The following is a 25842-nucleotide window of genomic DNA, read 5'->3' as shown; positions in this document are numbered from 1 at the left end:
CAGCGCAGCAGACCGCAAATGAAATCTTTTTGTTAATCCCTCTGAAATGTAATACGCAGCGGTGTTGAAAATGTAATTTTTTTTATCACATATGCAATTCATATGCATAAGAAGTGCGGAGAAGGAAAGAGGCAGCGTTGAAATGTGAAGTGCAGCAGCGCGATAAGAAAAATGAGAAGCAGTAAAACGCACAGCAGTGTGTGAGTGAAGATGAAGATGAATTCGATGTGAATCATATGCATTGTAATGCAAAGCAAGGAGACCCGCACAGCAGTGTGAAGACAGAACATAGAACAGGGGCAGTGTGGAAACTTTTGTTTGTGGAGCACATGCATTGAAATGCATAGCAATGGAATGCAGTTTTTCTTTTTATGTAATGTGAGAGAATATACTCACAGCAGAGTGTGTAATACACAACAGATGGAAATGTTTTGTATAGGCAATGAAAACGCAAAGCAGTGAGAAGAAAATGAAGGAGGAGCATGTAATGTAGAAAACAGAAGCACGCATTAGTGCAACCATGAAATTTTTCACACAGCAGTGTGAATATGAAAAATGCAGTAGCATGAAGATTTTTTTTGAAAAAAAATGAAATGTAATGGGCAGCAGCACATGTAAAAGAAATTTTTCTTTATAGCAGTAAATGTAAGTGCAGTGAGTGTGTTGTTCATTGAACTGAAATGCAATATATGCAACAGCAATGAATGTAAGAGACAGATTGAAGTGCCTCTGAAGAAGGCATGTTGGAGAATCCCTCAGTTAAGAGGAAGATCTGTTGTCTTTTGGAGAATCCCTCTGTCAAGAGGAAGATGCTTTTCAGCATAGTGTGGTAAATCCCTCTGTCATGAGGAAGGTGCTCTTCAGCACAGTCTCAGGTGAATCCCTCTGTTAAGAGGAAGATTATTTTGTTGTTTGTGGAACTGCATCAGAAGCAGTGTTGGTGAATCCCTCTATGTGAGGAAGATATTTTTGTAACAGCAGTTGGTGAATCCCTCTATGTGAGGAAGATGTCTTTGTAACCGCAGTGTTGGTGAATCCCTCTATGTGAGGAAGTGTTTGGGTATGATTGAATGCCCAGTAGTTGAAATTAAAGGGGAGTTTTGGAATATTAATTCCAGCTGCAGGTTGCGAACGCCGAGAGTTGGACAGCAAAGGCAGCACGAAACCGCTCCTCCAAACCACCTGCATTTCGGACTGCCTTTTGGTGTGGAGTGGTTTCCGTATAATCGACTCCGATACAATGTAATGCAGCCACGTGGTCCTCTGCATACGTCACCAGAACTGACTTTTCAGACGCTAATGTTCAGCATGAAGTGGGCTCCCGAAATCGACGTCAACCGTACGATTTGCTTGATCGTCTTCTGTCGTCGATTGCTTCAAACCTACATTCAAGCCAACATTTAAAACCTTGCGTGGAGTGAATTGAAATTTCAGTTTGACCGCTGTAAAAGCATTCAATGCTTATTTATTGTGGTTCGTAAGTTTTGGTAGAACATTAAATTTTAATTACACGGAGGTATGGGCAAGTCAACATATATTTAAAATGATTTTGTATATGTTTTGTAAAAAAATGTTTTTATATATAATGAGCCAAATGAAACGTGCTCTGTGTGTTGACCATTTTGTGTAATGAAAGCATAACGAATAAAAAAACGAGAAAGTTGAGCTCGCTACAGAAAAAGAGAATAGAGAGAACTTTGGTGTTGCACAACAGTGCAAGATAAAGAAAATAGGGGAGCACATATGTTCTGTGAATGTTTTATGAGTTGACCATTCCGATATGAAGCCACTCAGCACACGCACGGGTGAATTAAAAAAAGGGAATGAAGATTGAAATGAAGTTTTGCTGTAGCAAAGCCATTTTTGGATAATGCAAGGAGTGTATGCATCGCACAGCAGTGCATAGAGTGAGTAAAGTTTTTTTTAATGTATTGGATATGCATTGAAATGCAAAATAAAGGAACGCACAGGTATATGAATAACTGTATGAGCTATTATTTTGAAATTGGAATGTAATGAAAACTTTACTGCATATGTAAAAATAGTTTTACAACAGTAATGTAAAAGGGGTTTTACAGTAGTAAAATAAAAAGAGAATTTTACCCAGCAGTGTAAATTCTCAGGAGGAGACAGAGTTTTTTTTTGTTGGCTGAATGTATTTTTGGTAAATCCCTCTGAGTGAAAGAGGATGAAGTTTGTATCAGGCATTATGTTTTTAATGAATACAAATATTTGTGTGGAAGTGTAATACTCTGTTCAAAGAAATTTTTTTTGAAGCTTCCCTGTGCACAAAAAGATCCTGAGGCAGAGAAACAGAGCATTGCCTCTGTGTGTTTAGTTTTTTTTTTTTTTGGGGGGATTTTACCAGAAAAATCCCCAACATCATGGATGCGTTGGGCACTATGTCCCTAAATGCTATCTGCTGCCATGCATTTCAAAGATTACCACAGAAAGGAATCCCTCTTGGGTTGTCCATGGACAGTTAATATCAAGGGTAAGTTTTGGATATTAATCTTTAAGTGGTTGAGATTTAATCCAGATATGGATGTATCAATAAAGCAAATGAAATGAATGAAAGAGTGCATCCTAAGTAAGAGGAATTCAAATTAAGTGCACAGTGAACTACCATGATGCTGCAAATAACAACTTATTCAACACAGCCAAGAGATTCAAGGAGCTAGAACAAAACATAATTGTATCAGATAACATATTAGGGTAACTTGAATAAAAGCACAGAGGACTAGCCAATTACCGAGATGGTTTTCCAATTCCACTTGCGTCTTCCAGATTGTGAGATTTATTTATGTAGGGGGGAGCTTTGATACCAACGTAACACTCTGCGTTGACTATAAGTGTTCAAATCAGTCTTGTTAGAAGATGGATACCAACTCTGCAAACAATGGAGAAACAATATTTATGAAAACTGGGATTGGGAACATAGAACACAAGATAATCTATGCCACTGCATTTTACTTCTGCAAAAAGACTTCAAGTAGCAACAACAAGAGCTGAGGAAATGCTAGGGTGCTTAGGGAGACTCCCCCTTAGGTGAGCTTTGGTTAAAATGGGACTTCTTATACAAAAATTCCAGAAATTCAAAACATGAGTAGAAAGGAATCGATTATTGTTTACTGCATTAGCAGTTTTGGGGGTTGACGAAGCAAGTGTTTAAGAGTAACAGGATCACTGATTGGAGGATTGCACATAAATTTTTGGCAAACATTAGATTATAGAGGAAAAATGCAGCACAGATGGACAATTACTCTCCTTTCTGTCCCTCCCTCTGTTCTATGGAGAAAAAAAAGGAAGATGCAAAGTGCACAGGCACTGAAGCCTCAAGCAATGCCATCAAATTGTATATGGCCTCAGTTTTATGGAGAAAAAAAGCAAAACAAAGAGTGCACAGGCACTGAGGCCTCAAGCAATGCCATCAAATTGTATATGGGGCAGCTTGTTATATGTACCCAACATGTATGAAGAGGAAGAGAGTGCTGATATGCTGTTGTAATAAGAATAGTGCGAGGCCTGAAGAGCTGAGGAACTGAAGGAACGAGACAGTAATAATCGTCATCTAGTACCTGAAGATCTGGTACTTGAAAAATTATGCCTTAATTAACTAGTGTTTGGCGAGTCATTATGCAGGCCGCAGGCGTATGAAGCAAGGACAAATTAGGGTGCTCGAAACATAGCAATTCGTTGAGAATGTGTATCCTTGTAGAGGACTTAAAACCAGAAGTCTGCAGGACAGAGAATGTACATGACCAGGTTTGGGTGCAGAGGACTTAAAACAAGAAGTTTGTTGGACAGAGAAAGTTAGTGCTCATTGACACGAAAGAACCAGATGGCTATGTAATATTAAGCTATGTAATTAGGCTAAAAAATTCCAAACAAAAAATGTTATTAGATTAATGCTAAGTGAGACTTAGCATTAGTTTTTTGAAATTAAATGTTTCCGTCATATTCTATATATTATATCTAAACTTGACTCTTTAACCCAACCTAAAATTGGAAAGCCTGTAATAAATTGCAATAAGACTCCTAAGTTGCTTGTCCAATAAAAAAAAATAAAAATAATTTTAAATAAAAATTTCTAGAAAACATTGGCTTAAATCAAGCCATATGGAAAAAGTCGAAAGAAAATAATAGGCTTTCAGCAATTTATCGATCGCTATATACCTAGTAGTGGGCAGGTATAATAATAAGAAAGAGGCCAGGTACTTTTTTCACTCATTTGATAAAAAAATCTCACCACTCCTTATCTTTGTTCTAGCAGTTGATGTTGTATTAACTAACTGTTTATTAAAAAAATCAACAATAGAAATCAAATAGAGAGCTCTATGGTTCAATGCCTAAATAGTGGATATCAAGCTCTACAACATCTTACTTCGATTTTTGATAAACAAATTGCACAATGAAAAGGATGCCAACTTTGATGGCTATTGCACATCCACCATAGAACGTGTCCTGACTCATTATGTTCTCATTTCTTCCGTCAAAGTCCAATATAAGTGTTTAAACAAATAACGAAACTTCTCTTGCAAAGTATTTACAGTAGTTGAATTTAATGTGATTGTACATTTTTTTGCATATAGAATATTTTTAAATTTGATTGATAAAAATGATGTCAATTATTTAATATTTTGTCTGTCAAATTTTAAAATAGTTTCGAAATCTAATTAAAATAAAAATAACCAGTGTAAAATAACTTAGATTTTTTTTTCCATTTGTTTACTACAGCGAGTCTTTTAATATTTTCCTGTGCCTGAAACTGTACTATTGTGACAATATCTGCCCCGGAGCTTATCATGAAAGAGACAAGGTGGTTGCAAATTACATATCAATTCCCAACATTGAGCGAGATGTATGCACTATATGGCAGAGTAATAAAAGCTACGACACACCTGCACATATGTCACTAAATCTAGAGTGGCTTTATATAGAGTTGGCTCTTGATAGCGAAGAGATTCTTTCAAAGTTGGTGCTGGTCCTTAATGTTCATGTTGACACTCTTCTTTCTCCTTAGTTTTTTTCAAATGTTCAATGGTGTACAATGTAATTAGGTAAATGTTTAATAATATTAATGGTGTACAATGTAATTAGGTAAATGTTTAATAATATTAATGGATTAGGTAAATGTTGAATAATATTAATGGTGTAAAATGTAATTAATTTAATTACATTTTTTTTCATTATTTTTGGGTGAAATGTTTGATATATTATATTATAATTTTGGTTACTTAAAATAAAATAAAAATTCTAAGTTATTATTTATTTTATCAATTTTTGTTGGGTAGTTAAGGCAAATTTGAAATAAAAATAAAAATAACCCTATATTAAAATAAAAAGTTATTATTTTTTTAATTAATTTTTATTGGGTAGTTATGGTAAATTTGACTTGGTCAAGTCAGTTTTTGAGCTTTGAGTTTATGAGAACCCATGGTATTGTCCATGGTGATTTAATCCCTTTTGAGTAGATAAAGAGTTAAAATGGATCTAGATTGGTATTAATGATAGACAATTTTACAAATTGTTTAAATTAAATGCTTTTTAACTAAATAAATTATATATAAGAGAGCCTTCTAAGTTATATAAGTTTGAGTTTTTTAATTGAATTGTGTATAAATGTTAATATCTTTAAAGTTTTGAAATTTCAATAGTGATTTTAGTAAACTTTTTAAAAAATAATTAAATTTTAATATTTAATAAAAATAATGAAATTAATATAAGTTAGACAAAATTATCATTAAATCTAAAAAAATTAGATTTAAAATTTAATATAAATGATATATTTAATTATAAATTATTTAACAAGTATAATTTATCAATATATTTTAAATGAAAAGAAATATAAAGTTGAATTATAAATGATTTAATAACTTTTAAATTAATACAATGTGAATTTCAACTATTTAAATCATTTAACATATTAGCCTAAATCATTTATCAATTATTGAGAGAGGTCAAATCTTTTGAAGTGAAAACCTCTTTTTTTAGTGCAAAACCTGAAGAAATGTTTGCATGCCAAAAAATTTGATCCCTCTCAGCATTTAATAAATTCAGAATTAAGATGGATCTAGACTGGTTCTAATTAGTGTACCATGTCATTGCTACTCAACAAGTATTTAATCTTATTTATAAATTAACAAGTATTAGGCTTACCAATCTAGTTCCAAAATGACAATGGTATGTTTACAACATTTGATTGAGTGATTACACTTGTGACTCAATTACAAGGTAATATTCAACTATGAAAGACATAATTCCACTAGGAGGGTATGCTACCATTTGGTTCACTTTCCATATACTTCATGATAATTGTTCTTTTTGTGCAAGGTGTTGGTTTTCATTATTACCTTGATTATAAACAACATAGATAATAAATCATAAGACTAGTTCAACATATACCATTAATGAATTTTAGGGTTAGCATTGAATATAGTAGTAATACATAAGCATACTCTTGTATGCTCCTCATAGTACAATGGTATATTCCTTAAAGTAAATTTTGTGGTTATGTTGGAGTCCTCAACAATAACTACATCTCCTTGCACAATGTCCTTGAGGAACTTGACTCCTTGATACATTGTTAGTGCTTCTGCTTGTTATTAGTTGCTTGTCCCTATTTCCTGGAAAATTTTAATTTATAGGGACCTCTTCCACTTAGCAAAACACAATGCAAGGTCTTGATCTCCATTGAATCCATTCCCTCTAGTTCCATAGTGTTGGCATAAAGAATTTTAGCTACTGGTTGCACTTTGGGTATCCCTAAAATTTGTATACCTTGGCTCATTGCAGTGATGAATCAGACAAGTGTATAATGTGATTTCAAGGACACCTTATCTCATTTGCAGTGAACATTTCTACTAGCTCCATGCAGAGGACCCTCTTTTCAATATGTTTTGAATAATATGTTTTGAATTTTTTTTTAATTGGAAATGTAAAATCATAAATTTAATTAATTATATGTTTTAATTTAATTTAATTTTTAAATTGTCTACGAAAGATCGAGGTTGATGGTCACGGGCTCTGCTAGGGTTCTACAACAGTGAAGAAAACTCCTGCTCAGACACTGAGTAAGCTGTAGTACCCCGTCCTGCAGCGCATTCGTGCCAAGGATGGATCATCCCCAGGGGGGGGCGTCGGAGCCCTCCCCACCGCAGTCAGATTCTGAGCACCAAGTGATCTTTGGATCCGTAAACGAAGAAATCCTGAACAGGGGAAAAATCCCTCAAACTGACCTCAACAATGACAGTAACCGCAAAGAAGGAGATGGCACACCGCAAGAAGAAACCGAAATGCCTGGAGAACAGCCGCAAATCATCTCTAGCACCTGCAGACCAGCGGCCAAGATCAGACCAAGGATCGAGTTGCCTGGAGACAAGATCGATGATAGAATACAGTACATGAAGGACCATGCCCTCATTGGCAAGTTCATCGGTTTCTGGCCAACTGAAAGGGCCCTAAAAGGCTGGATAGCTGCTAAATGGAAACCCAAAGGGGATGTTACGCTACAATTAGGGCCGAAAGGATTCTTCACCGCTATATTCTACTGTCCGGAGGATAAACACAGGATCCTAGTAGGAGGACCCTATTTTTTCAACTCGGCTGGGTTATATCTACGCGACTGGATCCCCAAATTTAACCCGGACAAAGAAGACCTATCATGGGCTCCTGTTTGGATCAGGCTGTATTCGCTTCCGGACGAATACTGGGGGGAGGAGCTCCTCAAAAAGATTGGCAATGGGATCGGCGATTTCATCAAAGTAGCCGAAGAAACCCTGTCTCGTAAGTATACCTCCTACGCCCGGATTTGTGTTTTCATTCGCCTTAATGAGCCTCTCCCTGAGTCAGTTGAGCTTGCCCATCGTGATGAAGAGTGGATTCAGCCTCTCGACTACGAGCATGTTCCGTTCCGATGTAGAAAATGTCATGCCCTAGGTCATCTTTTCAGGGATTGCCCTCTGAATATTCAATCTAATCCTCCTGATCCCTCAGGCTCCCCTTCTCAGGATGGATTCACCAAAGTCTCCAGCAGGAAGCGTGCGCACAAAAAGCCCTCCAATGGTCACAAACCCCAGCCCCGCAAGCCGCATGGCCCAGTAACCAAGAACAGCTTCGACATTCTTGGTCAATCCTCTGAAGACCCCCCCTTAAGCAAGGAAGCCGCACCTGATCTTCCCTCCTCCTCCTCCCCTCCCCTTTCTTCCTTCTCCCCTCCCAAATCCTCCGCCCCCCTCTCTCGCCCCATCATTCTGCAAAAGGATCTGACCAGCTCAGCCGATAAACTCAATAATATGGAGGTGGATGACAAAAATGACATTTCCCAGAATCTTGACTCTGGCAATGAAGACAACAATCAAGTGCAGATAATGGACGAGGAACCGGAAAGCATAGACCTGCATGGTCTAGATCTCTTAGAAATGGAGGCTGCATGCAGAAGGAAAGCATATGATGCCATCCCCGAGTTTCAACTTGACAAACTCGAACTGGTTATCTCACGCGCCTACTACCAAAACCAACTAGGAATTCAGCCAGGCAGCCAATGGGACGGCACCCAGCGCCACAAGGACTCAAAAAAAAGGGGCCGAAAGACAGATTTGCAAAGGACGATGGAGATTGGGAAAATCTTAGTCGATTCTGGCAGATATGCCAAATTGACTAAGTATTTCAAGCCCTCTGCTAGTAGTTAAACATGAAGCTAGTATCCTGGAATATAAGAGGGCTTAACAGCCCCGGAAAACTCAGGATGTTGAGAAACATGATAAAGAAGGAAAAGCCCCAAATTTGCTTTCTCCAGGAGACTAAATGCAACAGCTCTATGTTAGACAGCTTCCTTTTAAAAGCCTGGCCAGGATGTAGAACAGTGGCGGTCGATGCTTGTGGAGCCTCAGGAGGTTTGGCTATAGCTTGGAACACTCAAGCGGTCTTCCTTACCGATTTTCACGCGGCGCATCATCTGATACAGGCCACCTTCCACATTCTGGGGACAAACATTCATGGCAATTTGTCAAATGTCTACTTCCCGCAAGACACTAGCAGCAAGGTAGAGCTTTTGGACACTATCGAAGTCCTCAGCAATAGTAGGAAATTCCCACTATGGATCGCTGCTGGGGATTTCAATATGATTACGAAATCAGAAGAAAAGCTGGGAGGAAGAAGCAGATTGGAGCCTGAGGTTGATCGATTCAAAGAATTCATAAACTCGGCTTCCCTTATTGATATGCCGTTCTGCAATGGTACCTTTACCTGGAGCAATCGCAGGGCAGGCAAGCATCAAATCGCCTCCAATCTGGATCGCTTCCTCCTCTCGGACAATGCGGTTCACATAGGAGGGGATTTCACCGCATCCATTCTGGCACATTCCGGATCAGACCATTGGCCAATAGCTCTTCAATGGCAAAGACCCGGCAACATAACCAGAAAACCTTTCAGGTTCGAAGGATTCTGGCTCACTCATCCCAAATTCAAAGAGCTTGTTAAGAACATCTGGACCTCATTCATCCCCCCAGAAGGAGCGAGAATGTACCAATTTCAGAAGAAATTAACATTTCTCAAGAGCCATCTGAAACGATGGAATAAAGAAACCTTTGGCAACATTTTCGAGGAGAAGAAAAAGCTCATACAGGACCTGGAAAACCTTCATCAGCAGATCATCACGCAGGGGCACACGGAAGAAACACTGGAGAAGGAACGCCACATTCACAACTTATTGGACGAAAGAGGGAAGCAGGAAGAAATCTATTGGAAGCAAAAATCAAGGGTTCGATGGTTGAAGGAGGGGGAGCGCAACACTAAATTCTTTCATAGAACAACAATACAAAGGAGAATGAACAATAACATCCCCTTCATTCAAAATCAAGCAGGAGACAAGGTAGAAACGCATGAAGGGATTGAAGCCGAGCTCCTCAATCACTTCCAACAAGTTCATCAAGAGCAGGGAGAAGACAGGCAACATGCCATAAACAAAATTACCAGCAATATTCCAAAAATTATTACAGAGGAACAAAATGAACTCTTAATGCGCCCCATCAGCATAGAGGAAGTGGATGATGCCATGAAGCAACTTAAAGAGGGCAAAGCTCCTGGTCCCGATGGGTTCACAACTACATTCTTTCATGCCTTCTGGGATATGCTAAAAGAGGAAGTCTGGCAGATAGTAGAAGAATCCAGAGCAACACGATGGCTTCTTCCCTCTCTCAACGCTACCTTCATCGCTCTCATTCCCAAGGAGGCAGATTCCATCACTCCAGATAAATTCCGTCCCATTGCATTATGCAATGTCATTTACAAAGTAATTTCAAAGGTCATAGCTAATCGGCTCAAACCGCTTTTGCCAGCACTAATATCCAAGGAGCAATCTGGCTATGTGGAGGGGCGACACATAATGGACGGTATCCTGCTCTCTCACGAAATCATCCACTCTCTCAAGAACTCTAAGCAAGCAGGTATGCTTCTCAAGCTAGATCTTTCAAAAGCATTTGACAAACTGAACTGGAACTATATCCATCATATGCTTAAAGCCTTTGGTTTTTGTCCTTCTTGGATTCGATGGATCCTGAACATGATTAACTCCACTCATTTCTCCATCTTGGTCAACGGCTTTCCATCCCGCTCGTTCAATCCCTCCAGGGGCATCCGGCAAGGAGACCCCCTCTCCCCCTTTCTTTTCGTTTTGATGGCCGAAGGGCTGGGAAGGCACATCAAGCAAGCTCTTTGCTTGCGGCAAATTAAAGGTATCTCTGTGCATAACTCCCCTGCCCTCTCCCATCAGCAATTCGTTGATGATACAATGCTGTTTGGGTACCCCTCGGCTCAAGAAGCCCGTAGACTCAAAGGTCTCCTCCAGGACTTCTCTCTGGCGTCTGGCATGACTATCAACTGCTCCAAATCGCAAATTTTCTTTTTTCATACTCCCCCGTCTGTCAAATCTGCTGTCTCCCGCATTTTAGGCTTCTCCTCTGCGTCTCTTCCCTCCAAGTACTTAGGTGCCCCCCTCACTGCTTCAGCTATCAAGCACTCTGCCTGGCGCACCCTTCTGGACAAAATAGAAAATCGCCTCAACCTCTGGACTCACAGGTCGCTTAATCTAGCCAGTCGAATGATACTCATCAAATCGATTTTGCAAGCTATGCCTCTTTACTTGTTTTCTTCTATGGCTGCACCAAAATGGGTCTTGAAAAGTCTCAGGAACATGCAGCGAAACTTCCTATGGAGCAGCTCGGCCACCAATCGAAAATGGGCCTTGGTCAGATGGACAAAAGTCTGCATGCCCAGGGACAAAGGAGGAATTGGGCTAAGACACCCTGAACACAGTAACGCCATCATGAATGCCAAGATCTGGTGGCAGTGGCTCACCAACCCAGACAAACCTTGGGGAACGATATGGACATCGAAGTATGCAGACAACAGACCCCAAGAGGAACTCATAAGATTCACTCCCACTGAAAAAGGCTCTTTGATATGGAATGCTGCAAAGCAACACCATCACATTATACAACAGCATAGCTTCTGGGAAATCAGAAATGGTTGTAGTGCAAGATTCTGGATGGACGCCTGGAATCAAATGCCAAGACTTACGAACATTCTCCACCCCACAATGATACCAAAGAGGCAGGAACAACAACAGGAAAAGGTCCAATCTTACTGGCAACCAGAGCTCGAAGAAGGCTTCAGAAAATGGAAAGCAAGCAGCCAAATCCTTAACAGCGATGAGGATAGGATGCATAAGGAGATGGATATTGAGTTACGGAAAAGAAGAATAAGATAGAACAATGGCGAGGACATTCTCCGATGGGGATACCTGCCTAAAGGAACCTATACCACTGCAGAAGCCTACAAAACTCTTTGTAACTTCGCAGCTAACCCCGACCCTCTATGGAAAAAAATTTGGGAACTTGGTCCTTGGCCAAAAATCTCCTATTTTCTCTGGCTGATCGGACACAAAAAGATTCTCACCTGGGATAAACTCAGACAGAGAAACTTCCATGGCCCCTCGATCTGTCACAACTGTCTTCAGGATGAGGAAACCCTCCAGCATCTACTGAATTCTTGCCCCTTAGCCAAGCTTCTCTGGAACAGGGTCAGATTCAGATGTCAAAGACAAGGCATCAAGGAGGACGACATCATCAATTCCTTAAGGCTATGGCCCAGGCAACCATACAAAAGCTCACTTCTCAATCATCTATGGAGTATAATCCCAGGGATTGTTCTTTGGAATATTTGGAAGGAACGAAATCAGCGTATCTTCAAGAACAAAAAATCGCCGCTAGAGGTAATATGGAGCAAGATTCAAGGAAACATTCAAGAAACAATGGCGCTCCAAAGTTGGACCAAAGAAGATAGGCCAACTGAGGACAGTGAGCAGAATATTCTAAGAAATTGGCAGCTGCAGATACCTCAAGATACCCAAAAAAGCAACCTCCCCAATAGCAGCAGCATTAGAAAAGATTGTCACTGGACTGCTCCCCCTGAAAACTCATTCAAGTTAAACTTTGATGGGGCCTCCAAAGGCAACCCAGGGGCTGCAGGGTTTGGAGGCATTATCAGAAACCATGAGGGCACTCCCCTTCAAATCTACCTAGGAAGCATTGGATGGGACACCAACAATTCAGCAGAGTTGGAGGGGCTCTGGCAGGGCCTTCAAATTGCCTGGAACCTTAATCTCCAACCCTTAATTGTTGAAGGGGACTCTCAAATACTCATTAACATGGTAACTCGTATACATAATGGTTCACAAGCAAGGAAAATAGCTCCCAGCTGGAGACTTGAGGCAAGATTAAATGAAATAGCGCACAGGATTGATAATGCAAGGGCTATTTCCTTCAAACACACTCGACGGGAAGGAAACAAAGTTGCAGATCTCCTGGCCAATATTGGGGTTGAGACCAGCACCCCACTAATCTCAGGCAACACAAACATCATAACCAACAGGCAGCAGCTCCAGGAGTGTGAAAGCTTAATCCAAGAGGAGGCTGCAGTCCCGGATGCGGGTGCCACCTCGCATGACCAGGTAAGGCCACTTGCCACGACCGATAGGACACGTGACGGACGGAGGGCTTTAAGGCTCCTCGCCGCCACCTCCCATCGACCAGCAATGCAGCACACTAGCCTTTATGAAGGCGCAGGAACCACAACAGAGGAGGATGGCCGCATTCAATGCGGGGACAAATCGAAGGAATGAAGGGGTCGTTAAGAATGTCGATTTGGGAGCAGATGAAACCCACAGCGATGGTGTTCTTGCTCTGCATTCTGAGAATTCTGGAGTCATTGTGGAATTGGGGGAGGCCGGCCGACTGCTGGTCCTCCCTGGTTCATGCTTACAGTCTTTTGTCTGCCATCGAAAGCCGAATTGGAAGGAAGCTTCATCTGAGGAAGAGGAATCTGGAAGAATGGTGCGGGAGCGAATGCCATGTCGTCGAGGCAGAGGCTCAGGGCGAGCCAGATCCTCTCGCGGGCCTGCAGCTGATCTACACCACCATTGCTGCTGTGTTTACTGTTATCGACGTGCGGGAGCTCCTCAGGTGCAGGCTAGCCAATTTGTGGAAGCTGGAGGGTCCAGCAATGGCGAGCCAAGCCTACCTGCATTCGGCTCTGTCATCTTCACATTGCGCAATACCAGAGAAAATTTGGGCATCAATGCCCATATTTCAGTGTTGTTTACCAGGATCCCGGACGAGAATGAAGATGGCTTGCCTCGGCCACCTCCAATGGAGAATCCCTTGGATAACGAAGAAGGAATTCCCCTGGTGCAAGAGGGAAGTCTGCCTCAGGCTCTGGCAGAAGAATGTCGGGTTGTGGACAAAGGTAAGAGGCCTTTGGGGGAGGCCTCACGCTCGAGGGAAGCGGCACTGCGGGAGATCGAACCTGAATTGCCGGCCTTCTTGGACGGCCTACCAGAAGGACATGGCTGGGCTTGGATTCGTGAAGCTAAGCCCGAGGACGAGCCAGGGGACGACGCGAAAGAAGGCTAAGCCCAGGTGGCTCTCATGCATGATGCCTGGACGCGTGTGGGATCGTGGTCGGTTCTGTTATCTCTCTTGTTGTCTTTAGTCTTTCTAGTTTTTTTCTGTTCAATGGTGGTTCTGGGTCGTATGTATCAACTGTTGTCTCTTGGTTTCTTTTCCGTTATGGAATGGAGTTTTTTTGGCTTGGGCCATCATCACAGGCCCTGTATCCATTTGACAAACTCTGCCCCTGCGTGGGTTTCACAGAGATGTTTTGTGTCTTTTTGTTGGCGGTTTGTAGGGAGATGTCTTGCTACCTTCAGGTGGTGGGTTTCACAGAAATGTAATGGGTTTTGGGAATATGTCACAGCTGCCATGGAGCCACATGAGCAGCAAGAAAATCGTATGTAAATTTCCGCTGTAAATATTAATACAAAGTAGGTAATGTTGCTTAGAAAAAAAAAAATTAATTTTTAAATTAAAAATATAAATCATAAATTTAAATGGTTCAAATTACATTATAATGCACTTAATATTTATAATATGGGTAGCCCTTTCCAAATTTATACTTTCCATTATATATTAAATATTATCCATTAAAATGAAAATAAATATCTACAAATTTTAATAATAATAAAGAATTTGGTATGTTGATATTATTTTTTAGTGATTTTCAAATTATAAATTACAATTTTTGAAATTATATTACATTTTTCATGTATTATTGTATATATATTTTATAAAATAAATTAAAATAACCATATATTTAATAAAAAATTTATTATTATCAATTTTATGGTTTGAAATTTTTCCAAAATAAAAATATAAAATTATAATTTTAAATAGTTCAAATTTCATTTAATTCACTTGATATTTATAATATTTATGGGCTTTTCCAAGTTTACGTTTTCTACTTTATATTAAATATTATTGATTAAGATAAAAATAAATATCTACAAATTTAAATAATTGCATGGAGAGACTTTAGTCCAACATGAATGATTCCATGGGAGACTTTAGCCCAAAGTGAATGAGATGTTCTAAGGTTATGTAATGTTATTTAAACTTGTTAATTTAGTCAAATTGCATAAATATAAATTAAAATAAAATAAGAATTATAATTATTAATAATTAAACCATTTTAGATTCATCTTAACTCTAGATTTAGATAGCCTACAAAGGGATCAGATTTCTCAAGGTGCAAGCTTTTCCTTTAGATCCATCTTAACTCTAGATTTAGTTATCATAGAGAGGGAATTTTTTCCTTGATGATAATGTTAGAGTTTGTTCTATTTGAATAGTTTGGGAAACCTTACAAAGACCCAGGATTTCAGATGAGTGAGAGAGACAATTTACTTGATGTGGTTTATAAACATGTATATGCATCTCCTAGATGGGGAGGAGCATGTGGAGGGATATGGAGGTGAGTATGAGATTGTTTTGTGTGAGAAATCCATCACAACTTGTTAGATTTCTCACTCTACAATGTTTTTATGTGCTTGAGTTTGTGCTAAAAGGAAATCTAACACATGTTAGATTTTCTTTTACATTGCAATGTTGTTAATCTAGCACACATTAGACTTATTTAGTCCTAAAATGTTGTTATGTTCTTGTGTTTGTGCTAGAAGGAAATATAGCATGTGTTAGATTTCTTTCAAATTTAAATATGTTTGTGTTTGTGTTGGAAGAAAATTTTACACAAGCTAGATTTCTTATACTCTACAATGTTGTTGTTGGCAACGTGCGTGTATTTGTGGTAGACATAAATCTAGTACTTGCTAGATTTCTCACTCTACAATGTTTCTATGTGCTCGAGTTTGCGCTAAAAAGAAATCTAACACATGTTAGATTTTATTTTACATTGTAATGTTGTTAATCTAGCACACATTAAACCTATTTAGTCCTACAATGTTGTTATGTTCTTGTGTTTGTGCTCGAAGAAAATATAGCATGTGTTAGATTTATTTCAAATTTAAATGTGCTTGTGTTTGGGTTGGAAGAAAATTTAACACAAGCTAGATTTCTTATACTCTACAATGTTGTTGTTGGCAACGTGCTTGTATTTGTGGTAGACATAAATCTAGCACTTGCTAGATTTCTCACTCTACAATGTTTCTATGTGATCGAGTTTGCGCTAAAAGGAAATCTAACACATGTTAGATTTTCTTTTACATTGCAATGTTGTTAATATAGCACACATTAGACTTATTTAGTCCTAAAATGTTGTTATGTTCTTGTGTTTGTGCTAGAAGGAAATATAACATGTGTTAAATTTCTTTCAAATCTAAATTTGCTTGGGTTTGTGTTGGAAGAAAATTTAACACAAGCTAAATTTCTTATACTCTACAATGTTGTTGTTGGTAACGTGCTTGTATTTGTGGTAGACAAAAATCTAGCACTTGCTAGATTTCTCAATCTACAATGTTTCTATGTGCTTGACTTTGCGCTAAAGGGAAATCTAACACATGTTAGATTTTCTTTTACATTGCAATGTTGTTAAACTAGCACACATTAGACTTTTTTAGTCCTAAAATGTTGTTATGTTCTTGTGTTTGTGCTAGAAGGAAATATAGCATGTGTTAGATTTCTTTCAAATTTAAATGTGCTTGTTTTTGTGTTGGAAGAAAATTTAACATAAGTTAGATTTCTTATACTCTACAATGTTGTTGTTGGCAACATGTTGTATTTATGGTAGACATAAATCTAGCACTTGCTAGAATTCTCAGTCTACAATGTTTCTATGTGCTTGACTTTGAGCTAAAAGGAAATCTAACACATGTTAAATTTTCTTTTACATTGCAGCATTGTTAATCTAACACACATTAGACTTATTTAATACTACAATGTTGTTATGTTCTTGTGTTTGTGCTAGAAGGAAATATAGCATGTGTTAGATTTCTTTCAAATTAAAATGTGCTTGTGTTTGTGTTGGAAGAAAATTTAACACAATCTAGAATTCTTATACTATACAATGTTGTTGGCAACGTGCTTGTATTGGTGGTGGACATAAATCTAGCAGTTGCTAGATTTCTCACTCTTGAATGTTTCTATGTGCTTGAGTTTGCACTAAAAGGAAATCTAACACATGTTAGATTTTCTTTTACATTGCAATGTTGTTAATCTAGCACACATTAGACTTATTTAGTCCTAAAATGTTGTTATGTTCTTGTGTTTGTGCTAGAAGGAAATATAACATGTGTTATATTTCTTTCAAATTTAATTTTGCTTGTGTTTGTGTTGGAAGAAAATTTAACACAAGCCAGATTTCTTATACTCTACAATGTTGTTGTTGGCAACGTGCTTGTATTTGTGGTAGACATAAATCTAGCACTTGCTAGATTTCTCACTCTACAATGTTTCTATGTGCTTGAGTTTGCACTAAAAGTAAATCTAACACATGTTAGATTTTCTTTTACATTGCAATTTTGTTAATCTAGCACACATTAGACTTGTTTAGTTCTAAAATGTTGTTATGTTCTTGTGTTTGTGTTAGAAGGAAATATAGCATGTGTTAGATTTCTTTCAAATTTAAATGTGCTTGTGTTTGTGTTGGAAGAAAATGTAACACAAGCTAGATTTCTTATATTCTACAATGTTGTTGTTGGCAACGTGCTTGTATTTGTGGTAGACATAAATCTAGCACTTGCTAGATTTCTCACTCTAAAAATGTTTCTATGTGCTCAAGTTTGCGCTAAAAGGAAATCTAACACATGTTAGATTTTATTTTAAATTGCAATGTTGTTAATCTAGCACACATTAAACTTATTTAGTCCTACAATGTTGTTATGTTCTTGTGTTTGTGCTCAAAGGAAATATAACATGTGTTAAATTTCTTTCAAATTAAAATGTGCTTGTGTTTGTGTTGGAAAAAAATTTAACACAATCTAGAATTCTTATACTCTACAATGTTGTTGTTGGCAATGTGCTTGTATTTGTGGTAGACATAAATCTAGCACTTGATAGACTTCTCACTCTACAATGTTTCTATGTGCTCAAGTTTGCGCTAAAAGGAAATCTAACACATGTTAGATTTTATTTTACATTGCAATGTTGTGAATGCTAACATGTTTCTGTTTAGGCTAAAAGGAAATCTAGCTTGTGCTAGATTTTTTTTTGTCATGTAATGTTGTCATTGGAAATATTTATATGTTTGTGTTATAAGTAAATGTAACACAGACTAAATTTTTCTCACCCTACAATGTTGTTATGTGATTATGTTTCCATTAGAAGGAAATATAGTATGCATTATATTTCTTTCATCTTGTAATGTTGTTATTTGCAACGTTCTTGTGTTTTTTATAGGAGGAAATCTTTGTACACTATCCCATTCTTAGACCACATATTCCATATGAAGGGCCTTCTAATCATTTCAGGGTTTAACATTTTTTATATTGTAACAACAGTCTATGTAGGCATGGACTAAAACCTCATAGTCTCTAAAAGGCAAGGTCAAATGTCCCAGGAAATATTATTATTGCAATGTTTTTATTGACATTGTATTTATGTTTTTGCTAGAAGGAAATTTAGCATCCACTAGATTTGCTTTACAATACAATGTTGTTGTTGGCAATCTTCTTGTATGCGATAGAATATAGTCTAGCATGGGTTACATTTCCTTTGCCTTGCAATATTTTTAATGACAATGTGTTTGTGTTTGTGGTAGAAGGAAATCTAGCTTGTGCTATATTTATTTTGTTTTGCAATGTTTTTCTTGGAAATATGAATGTGTTCGTACTAAAAATAATTGTAGCACGTGCTAGATTTCTTTCACCTTACAATGTTTTTCTTGACAATATCCATGCGTTTGTAATAGAAATAAATCTAGGATGCGAATATTTCTTTTGCTTTGTAAGATTCTTGTTGGCAATATGCTTTTGTTTGTGTTAGAAGTAATTATATCACATTTATATTTCTTTCACCTTGCAAAGTTGCTATGTGTTTGTCTTTGTGCTAGACGAAGATCTAGAAGAAAATCTAATGATCGCCATAGTTAATGTTGTTTCATTGTGTTTTTCTTTTATTTTTTCTAAAGCAAACTAAGAATATACATGACTATAAGAGATAATTTTTGTGTATATATGATGTTGTAGTCTCTATAATTGTTTTTATTTATTCACAATGTAATGTCTTTTGGAAATGTTCTTATGCTTGTGCTAGAAGGAAACCTAGTAGATGTTTGCTTTCCTATATTCACGATTAAAAGAACATAATAAATTATTTGGGGGTGCCCTTTCTCTAACCTTGATTGGCTATTATTGTGAGTTCTAAACTTGTTATTGTTCTTGTTCATTTTGTTACACATATAATGATGCAAGTAGTTATAGTATTTATAAATTCATATTTTCTTCAATAATTCAAAATAGTGATAACAATTTTTTACTTTATTTTCAGATACCATGGACTACGAAGCTAGTGAGAATTCAAAGGAAGCATCCAAGGAAAAAGGAAGTTCAAGAAACATGACACCAAATTCTTTAAATTGTGTGACAATTTTAGTTTATACTTTGTTACAATCGTTAGACATTGTGTTAATAACTTGTTGATTAATAAAACCTATGGAAATAGCCTTAGGAGTGGGGTTTTAATGAGGACAACCCATACTAACATGGGTATTTTTTTTCCAAGAAATTTTAACTATGTGATAACTTTTGGTGTCATATACTAAACTTGCATAACATATGTACTCATTTATTATTGTGCGTGTAAATGGAAATCATGTATTATAAGGTTGTTTAATACTATTTGTTATTTCATATCTTCCATAATATTTTTCTTTCTAGAAACCATGGAAACTGTTGGGCGTGAAATTTTAAGTAAAGTAGTAAAGAGAAAAAGAAAAATAAGAGATATATAAATGATGCCCCCTTCAACTGGGATGGTGGTTTTATATTTTATGTACTTTTTAGAAATGGTTGGATTAGGTGGTTTCTTTTCTTAGAAATTTTACCCACGTGTTAACTTTTGGTGTCATATAGTAAAACTTGCATAGCATACGTACTCATTTATTATTGTGCATGTAAATAGAAATCATGTATTATAAGGTTGTTTAATAATATTTGGTATTTCATGTATTCCATAATTTTTTTCTAGAAACTACGGAATCTGCTGTGCCTGAAATTCAAAGTAAAGTAGTGAAGAAGAAACAAAAAAAATAGTGATATACAAACATTACCTCCAACTCGTGTGGTGGTTTTATATTTTATGTACACTCTCTTAGAAATGGTTAGATTAGGTGGTTTTTCAATATTTATAAGAACATTATGTGACAATATTTGAAATTATATTTTCATTTTGATTAATGCAAACATTTTTTTGTTGTTATTTGCAGAATTGGTTGGCCCAAAAGCAAATGAAATGTTACAACCATCATTTAAGAAAAAAGAAAAGTTATTAAACTCAAAAGGCAATATCAATAACACCTTCTACTTCTACTTTGAAATGATTAAAAAATACAATGCATATAATAAATATGAGTTTGTGCAAGATTAGTACATCCAAATAGAAGCTCCCATGAATATGTTTCCTGATATGTATCTATTTGGATCAATAGATGGAAACGAACCAGAGATATTAGGAATAATAATTAATTGCTATGCTTACAATGAAAATGACATTGACTTTCAAGTGGAAATTATTAAAGAAAATGAGGTAATATTAATTTCATGTCAAGTGCAGTATACAAATTTTAGACCAGATCTGATTGAAGCTTCAAGTACTGATTCAACAAATACGATAAAGAATTCAATGTTCAAGTTGGATAACTTTGAGAGCTTCTCTAAATCTGGACTAAATAGTTGTGCAGATCTTTTAAAACGCATCGCCACAGTTCTGAGATATCGCTATGTAAGAAGTAAAAAAACATCATTTGTACTTCTTCATTTACAACAAAAAGGTAAATTTCTTAATAAAATATGAGATGATAAAATTGATTCTCAATTACTTGCTTTGATAAGAGTATATTTATCTGATTTGGAGGAGAACATAACAAAAAGTGATTTCAAGCTCACTATAGAAATTCAAAAAACTAGGAAAGTTGAATTTGAGACAACTAACCTTGCAAATCAATGTGATGAGATTCATGAAGCCTTCAAGCATTGCTATCTATTTTCAAACTCCTTTAATAGAAAAGTGGTTGTTGAAATATGTAAAGAAGCCCCCAAAGTTTCAAATTAAGATCACGAGATGATTTAAATGTTCAAGTATTAGTGAAATCATTCCTAGAAAAATTTCAAACCTCATTACCCGATGCTCTTCTGATTCCATTTGACATCAATCAGCCTAATCCATTGGTCAACTCTATCAAAATTATAAATGAGACAGATCTAAATTCTAAGAATATCAATTTTTCGATAGTTGATGGTCAACATACCATTCAAGCAGCGAAAGAAATTTTAACAAATCCTAAATATAATGTATTGAGAGAAGTGAAAAAAAAAAATATAAAAATGTAATGCTCGATTGTTGCATCCATCAGTTGAACCCACTGAGGTGATCCGCATTTGTTGTCAATTAAATTATGCAAATAAGGTATTCTTCAAAACTCCATTTATTGATTGTGTGCAGTCGGCAAGACATTTCTTAATTGCCAATGACAAATTAAAGAAAAGGAGGATTGGATGTTCTAAGACGGCTGAAGACAAGGTATGTAATTTTAATTATTTTTACATTTAACATTTTATTATTGTATCTATTTTTATTGTAGATAAATGACTAAAGCTGATAATATAAGTCATATTTTTTGATATTTATAATGATTTCTCATTAGATTATAACACATTATTTAGTTTCATTTTTACATTGAATTCTTATTAGTTTATATTTATTATTTTATCAGGTTGATGATGAAATGTTGTGCTTATTCTTTGACTGTCCAATTACAATTTTTTCTAATAAAAAAATTCTCTTATATCTTGATGAACCTATTTGGGATAAATGGGACACTGTTTTTAACTGTTACCAACTAGGCACATTAAAGTGTTCTCCAAGCCAACCTGATTTTGAGAACTACAAGAGAAATAGTCTACACAGTTTGACACCAGCTACTCTTCGGCCCCTTCAGGGATTAACCATGGAAGAAATTGCTTCAGTAGCATATAAGCTATTGGATGGAACCATTTGGTTTTCTATTCCAATTAATCATCATCAAATGCCATAAAATTAAAATATTATTGTTATAAATTGAAAACCAACAGAACAATATTGGATGCAATGGTTACATATTGTCAAAGTCATGATCAAAACTTGAATGAGATGACTCTTACCACATTCAACATTCTTGAGCATTATGAAATTAATGATATCATATTTACCAATTTTTGCAACACGCTGGAGGGGTCTACTTATGTCAAAGGAACACGTAATACAAACATAGAGTCCCTTTCTCAGCAAGCATGTGGAGTCCTTGACAGAATGATAAATGGATCAACAAGTGTTCAACAGGTTGATAACAATTTTGAATTTGGTTGTTATTTTGGGGGCCCTCATCTTTTGTCAACACTTTTGCACTCTTTTCCATGTAAGTTGCAACCAATTTTACATAATTACCTTGTTGTTTTGGATACACTTGCTTTGAAAAAAGAATAATTCCACAAGGGATATTACATTGAATTTTTTCAATTTCTTATCGAAAAAAATGAGTTGAATGACTTTACTACAGTTCTCTTAGTAAAACTTTGGTTTTGTAATGATGTACGTCAGTCTTTGGAAATTTCCATAAAAAACTCCAAGTTCAACTATAAAATGACTAGTGGCATTTATGAATATAAGTCCCAAAACAATTATAATTATGATATAGTTCTTATTATACATTTCTATACTTTAGAATTAAAAATTTTGGAGGCTATAAAATACTCTCACACATTTGAAGACACATTTGATGAAAATGAGAGAGATTATGATTTCTGGATGGATTTAGTGGAAAAACACCAACAATGTAGTGATGCAAAAGTGGTTATTTCTCTTTATGCGGGGAAAAATTTAATCAAGGCTTGTTGTACATATGGAAGAAGAATTTCATGTGTTGTGCAAATAGAGTCACAAAGGACAATCATGTTAAATAATTACAAATATTTTCAACTATCAAATCTGGTATCCATTAACTTCTTGGAAAATTCGGGTACTACAATTCATTTTTTTTCTTCTTATAATACTTTGGATACTATTTTTTTCATATTTCTTAATTGTCAAAGTGTTTACTAAAATGACTAATGATGGAGATTCTAAAATAGAGAATGATGAAAGTGGGAAGAAAAAAATTAATCAACATAGTGCTTATGTTGTTGAAAAAAGTATGGAGATGGAAATAGGAGGAGAAGGAGGAGAGGAAGAAGTTATCATACCAGGTACATAATTTGTTTGGTTTTTTCTCTTGATAATTTTTCAATTTATTTAATTTCCATATTCATAACATTTTTGGATGACTATTATAGGGAATTATGAGATGAATGAAATTAATCAAGACAATGACCATGGAACGATGGAGATAGAAATGGGTATTAATCATTGTAACTGTATCTTTTTATTTTATTTTATTATTTGTCATGCGGAAAGAGTCGTTAGTGCGGACACAACCGACCTCCCTAGAAGCCTAAGACTTTCTAGTGACAAACAAGACAAATAAGAGCAATCCTTCACTAAATATGCCTTTACAATATGAGAAATCAAGTGTTTAGATCCTACCTGTAACCCAACGCTGTTGTAGTAGTCCAGCTTCGTTGATCTGGATGAGCTCCTCCTTTTCTTCGAAACCTGCATTCACTAACAATCAAACGATTAAATAGCACATGAATATCACATAAAATAAAACATATTTAACATATAGACCAAGGAGTATATGAAACAACTCATAAATAACAAATTGTTGAGAAGAATGGACTTATTTGTATTAAAAGGTAACAAAAGGAACCATTACAACCTGAGCCTTGGTGTTGTGCAAGTCCCTCCTAGGGTCCACAAGAGTTCTCCTTTACTCTGATCAGCTCACCCACTTCCAAATGAAACAAGCAAAGATGGTAATCTCTCCTCACAAGCTTCTACAAGGAAGTCCTAATTCCAACAGCATCTACCCTTAGGAATGTTCAGCTTTCAACCTCCCCTCCCTTTGGCCCAATGCCTGTATTTATAGTGCTATAGAGGAAGTTATTCAGGTCCACCATCAATGGGATAAGCCCCTCTTTGGATGGGATAGCTCCCCTCTTGATGGGATAAGTTCCTCTTTGGTAGGGATACATGAACCATCTGGAGGCGCTTCATACACGTCAAACAAGCTTTTAGAAGACTCTAGAAATGACCACAAGTAACTTTTTTAAGATGAAACTCGCGCCTTTTGACCTTTACAGGGGTACGCACCCACCCCTTTACATACAGAGCGTACAAGTACGCAGGTATTGTGAACTTGGGTTGCGTACACGCAGGTAAGGCTAAAAGAAACTGCATACCAGAGATAATTGACTTTAAATGACTTTTCTCTCTTTCTTGAAGTTTGACATGAAGAGCAGAGGCATGAGACTTTCCAAGGAGGATAGCATGACAGTGGATGGAGCCATACTAACTGCAAATAGTCATGGTGACATTTTTTAGTGTAACCGATTGCCCCCTAAAGTGCGAAGCCTGTAGTAGATTAGGGTTTTTATATGATCTAGGAAGGGTGAAGTACTTTATCATTTCAAGGAGTATCTTGCGGAGGGCCCAGTCAGAACCTGCAAATATTCAACACAAAATACATATATAAGATGATATCATAGCTGAGGTAGGCATTCCCATACTCAGATTGAAAACTTTAACTAACAATCTAACTACTGCTTTGATACAAGAATGATTTTGCAGTACATCACAATCATAGACTTTTGTAGACACAGTATGGACGCAGCCATCTGTTTATGGTTAGTCTACTATATAATGAATACAAAACTCCTCGCAGCCTGGATGGTGGAAACTAGATCCAGGGTCTTCATCTCTACTTCCTGAATTGGTACGATTCTATCCATGCGAATAAATGATTTGATGTCGAACATGGTAGAAACCACTTGATTACCAGTCGATGATGTAAACTGTTAACAAGTGTGAGAGAGACCACCAGTGATGTCAATGGTTCTCAAAGTGCCCAGTACAATCCATGAAATGTGAATGATTGGGTTGATGTCGAACACGTCACAGAATCCTTTGATCGAAAGTCAATGATGTAAACTGTCGTCAAAGGCGAGAAACCTGCCATTGATGCATGCAGACTTCAAGGTACTGACGATTTCTAAGTCATCTTTCTAGATAATGTGTTGATGTCGATAGAAAGCGACCCGTTTCAAGCAAGCCCACAACACGAAATCATTGTTCAAGTTGAAGAAATGTTGTTGTAAGGACTGACTCAGGGATGGTCAAATGGATGACAAGTATTTTGCATATGAATGGTTTATTTGCAGAGACCTCTTGAACACATAACGACACGATAGATGGCTTGGTGACGATTGACCCAAAGTTAATACCCAGAAACGGTTGAAGACTTTCAAAGTGGTTTTATTAGCTTTAAGGTAAAGGATTTCCCAACCCAGGTGAATGAAACGTGTCGTGTTCAAGAGCGGTGATAAGGTTCTTCTGTAACAAAGGATAACAAATAGGTTCATTCTTCTCTCTTTTCCCCCACCATTTCTGGCAAGTACCTCTTTATTTTTTACAAGCTCGAGGAGGATAACATATGCTTGATTATAAGCTCATCCTTCGGATGAGTCCAACTTAGTTTAGATTCGGACCCTAAGAAGGAGTGGTCCGTTCCTGTTTGTAATCGAACAGGTCCTTTACTGTGAAATTTTAATGAGTCCAGTATAGGAGAAACTCGGCATTTTTCATTTTTAGAGAGTCTGAAAAAACTTAAGAAGACTCTAGGTTGAACTTTTTCGTAAAGTTGTGT

Source organism: Pinus tabuliformis, chromosome 5_2 (assembly GCF_031772625.1).
Source record: "Pinus tabuliformis cultivar Carrire ecotype Pingquan chromosome 5_2, CPIR1, whole genome shotgun sequence".
NCBI lineage: Eukaryota > Viridiplantae > Streptophyta > Pinopsida > Pinales > Pinaceae > Pinus > Pinus tabuliformis.
Note: the sequence above shows the minus strand (reverse complement) of the source record.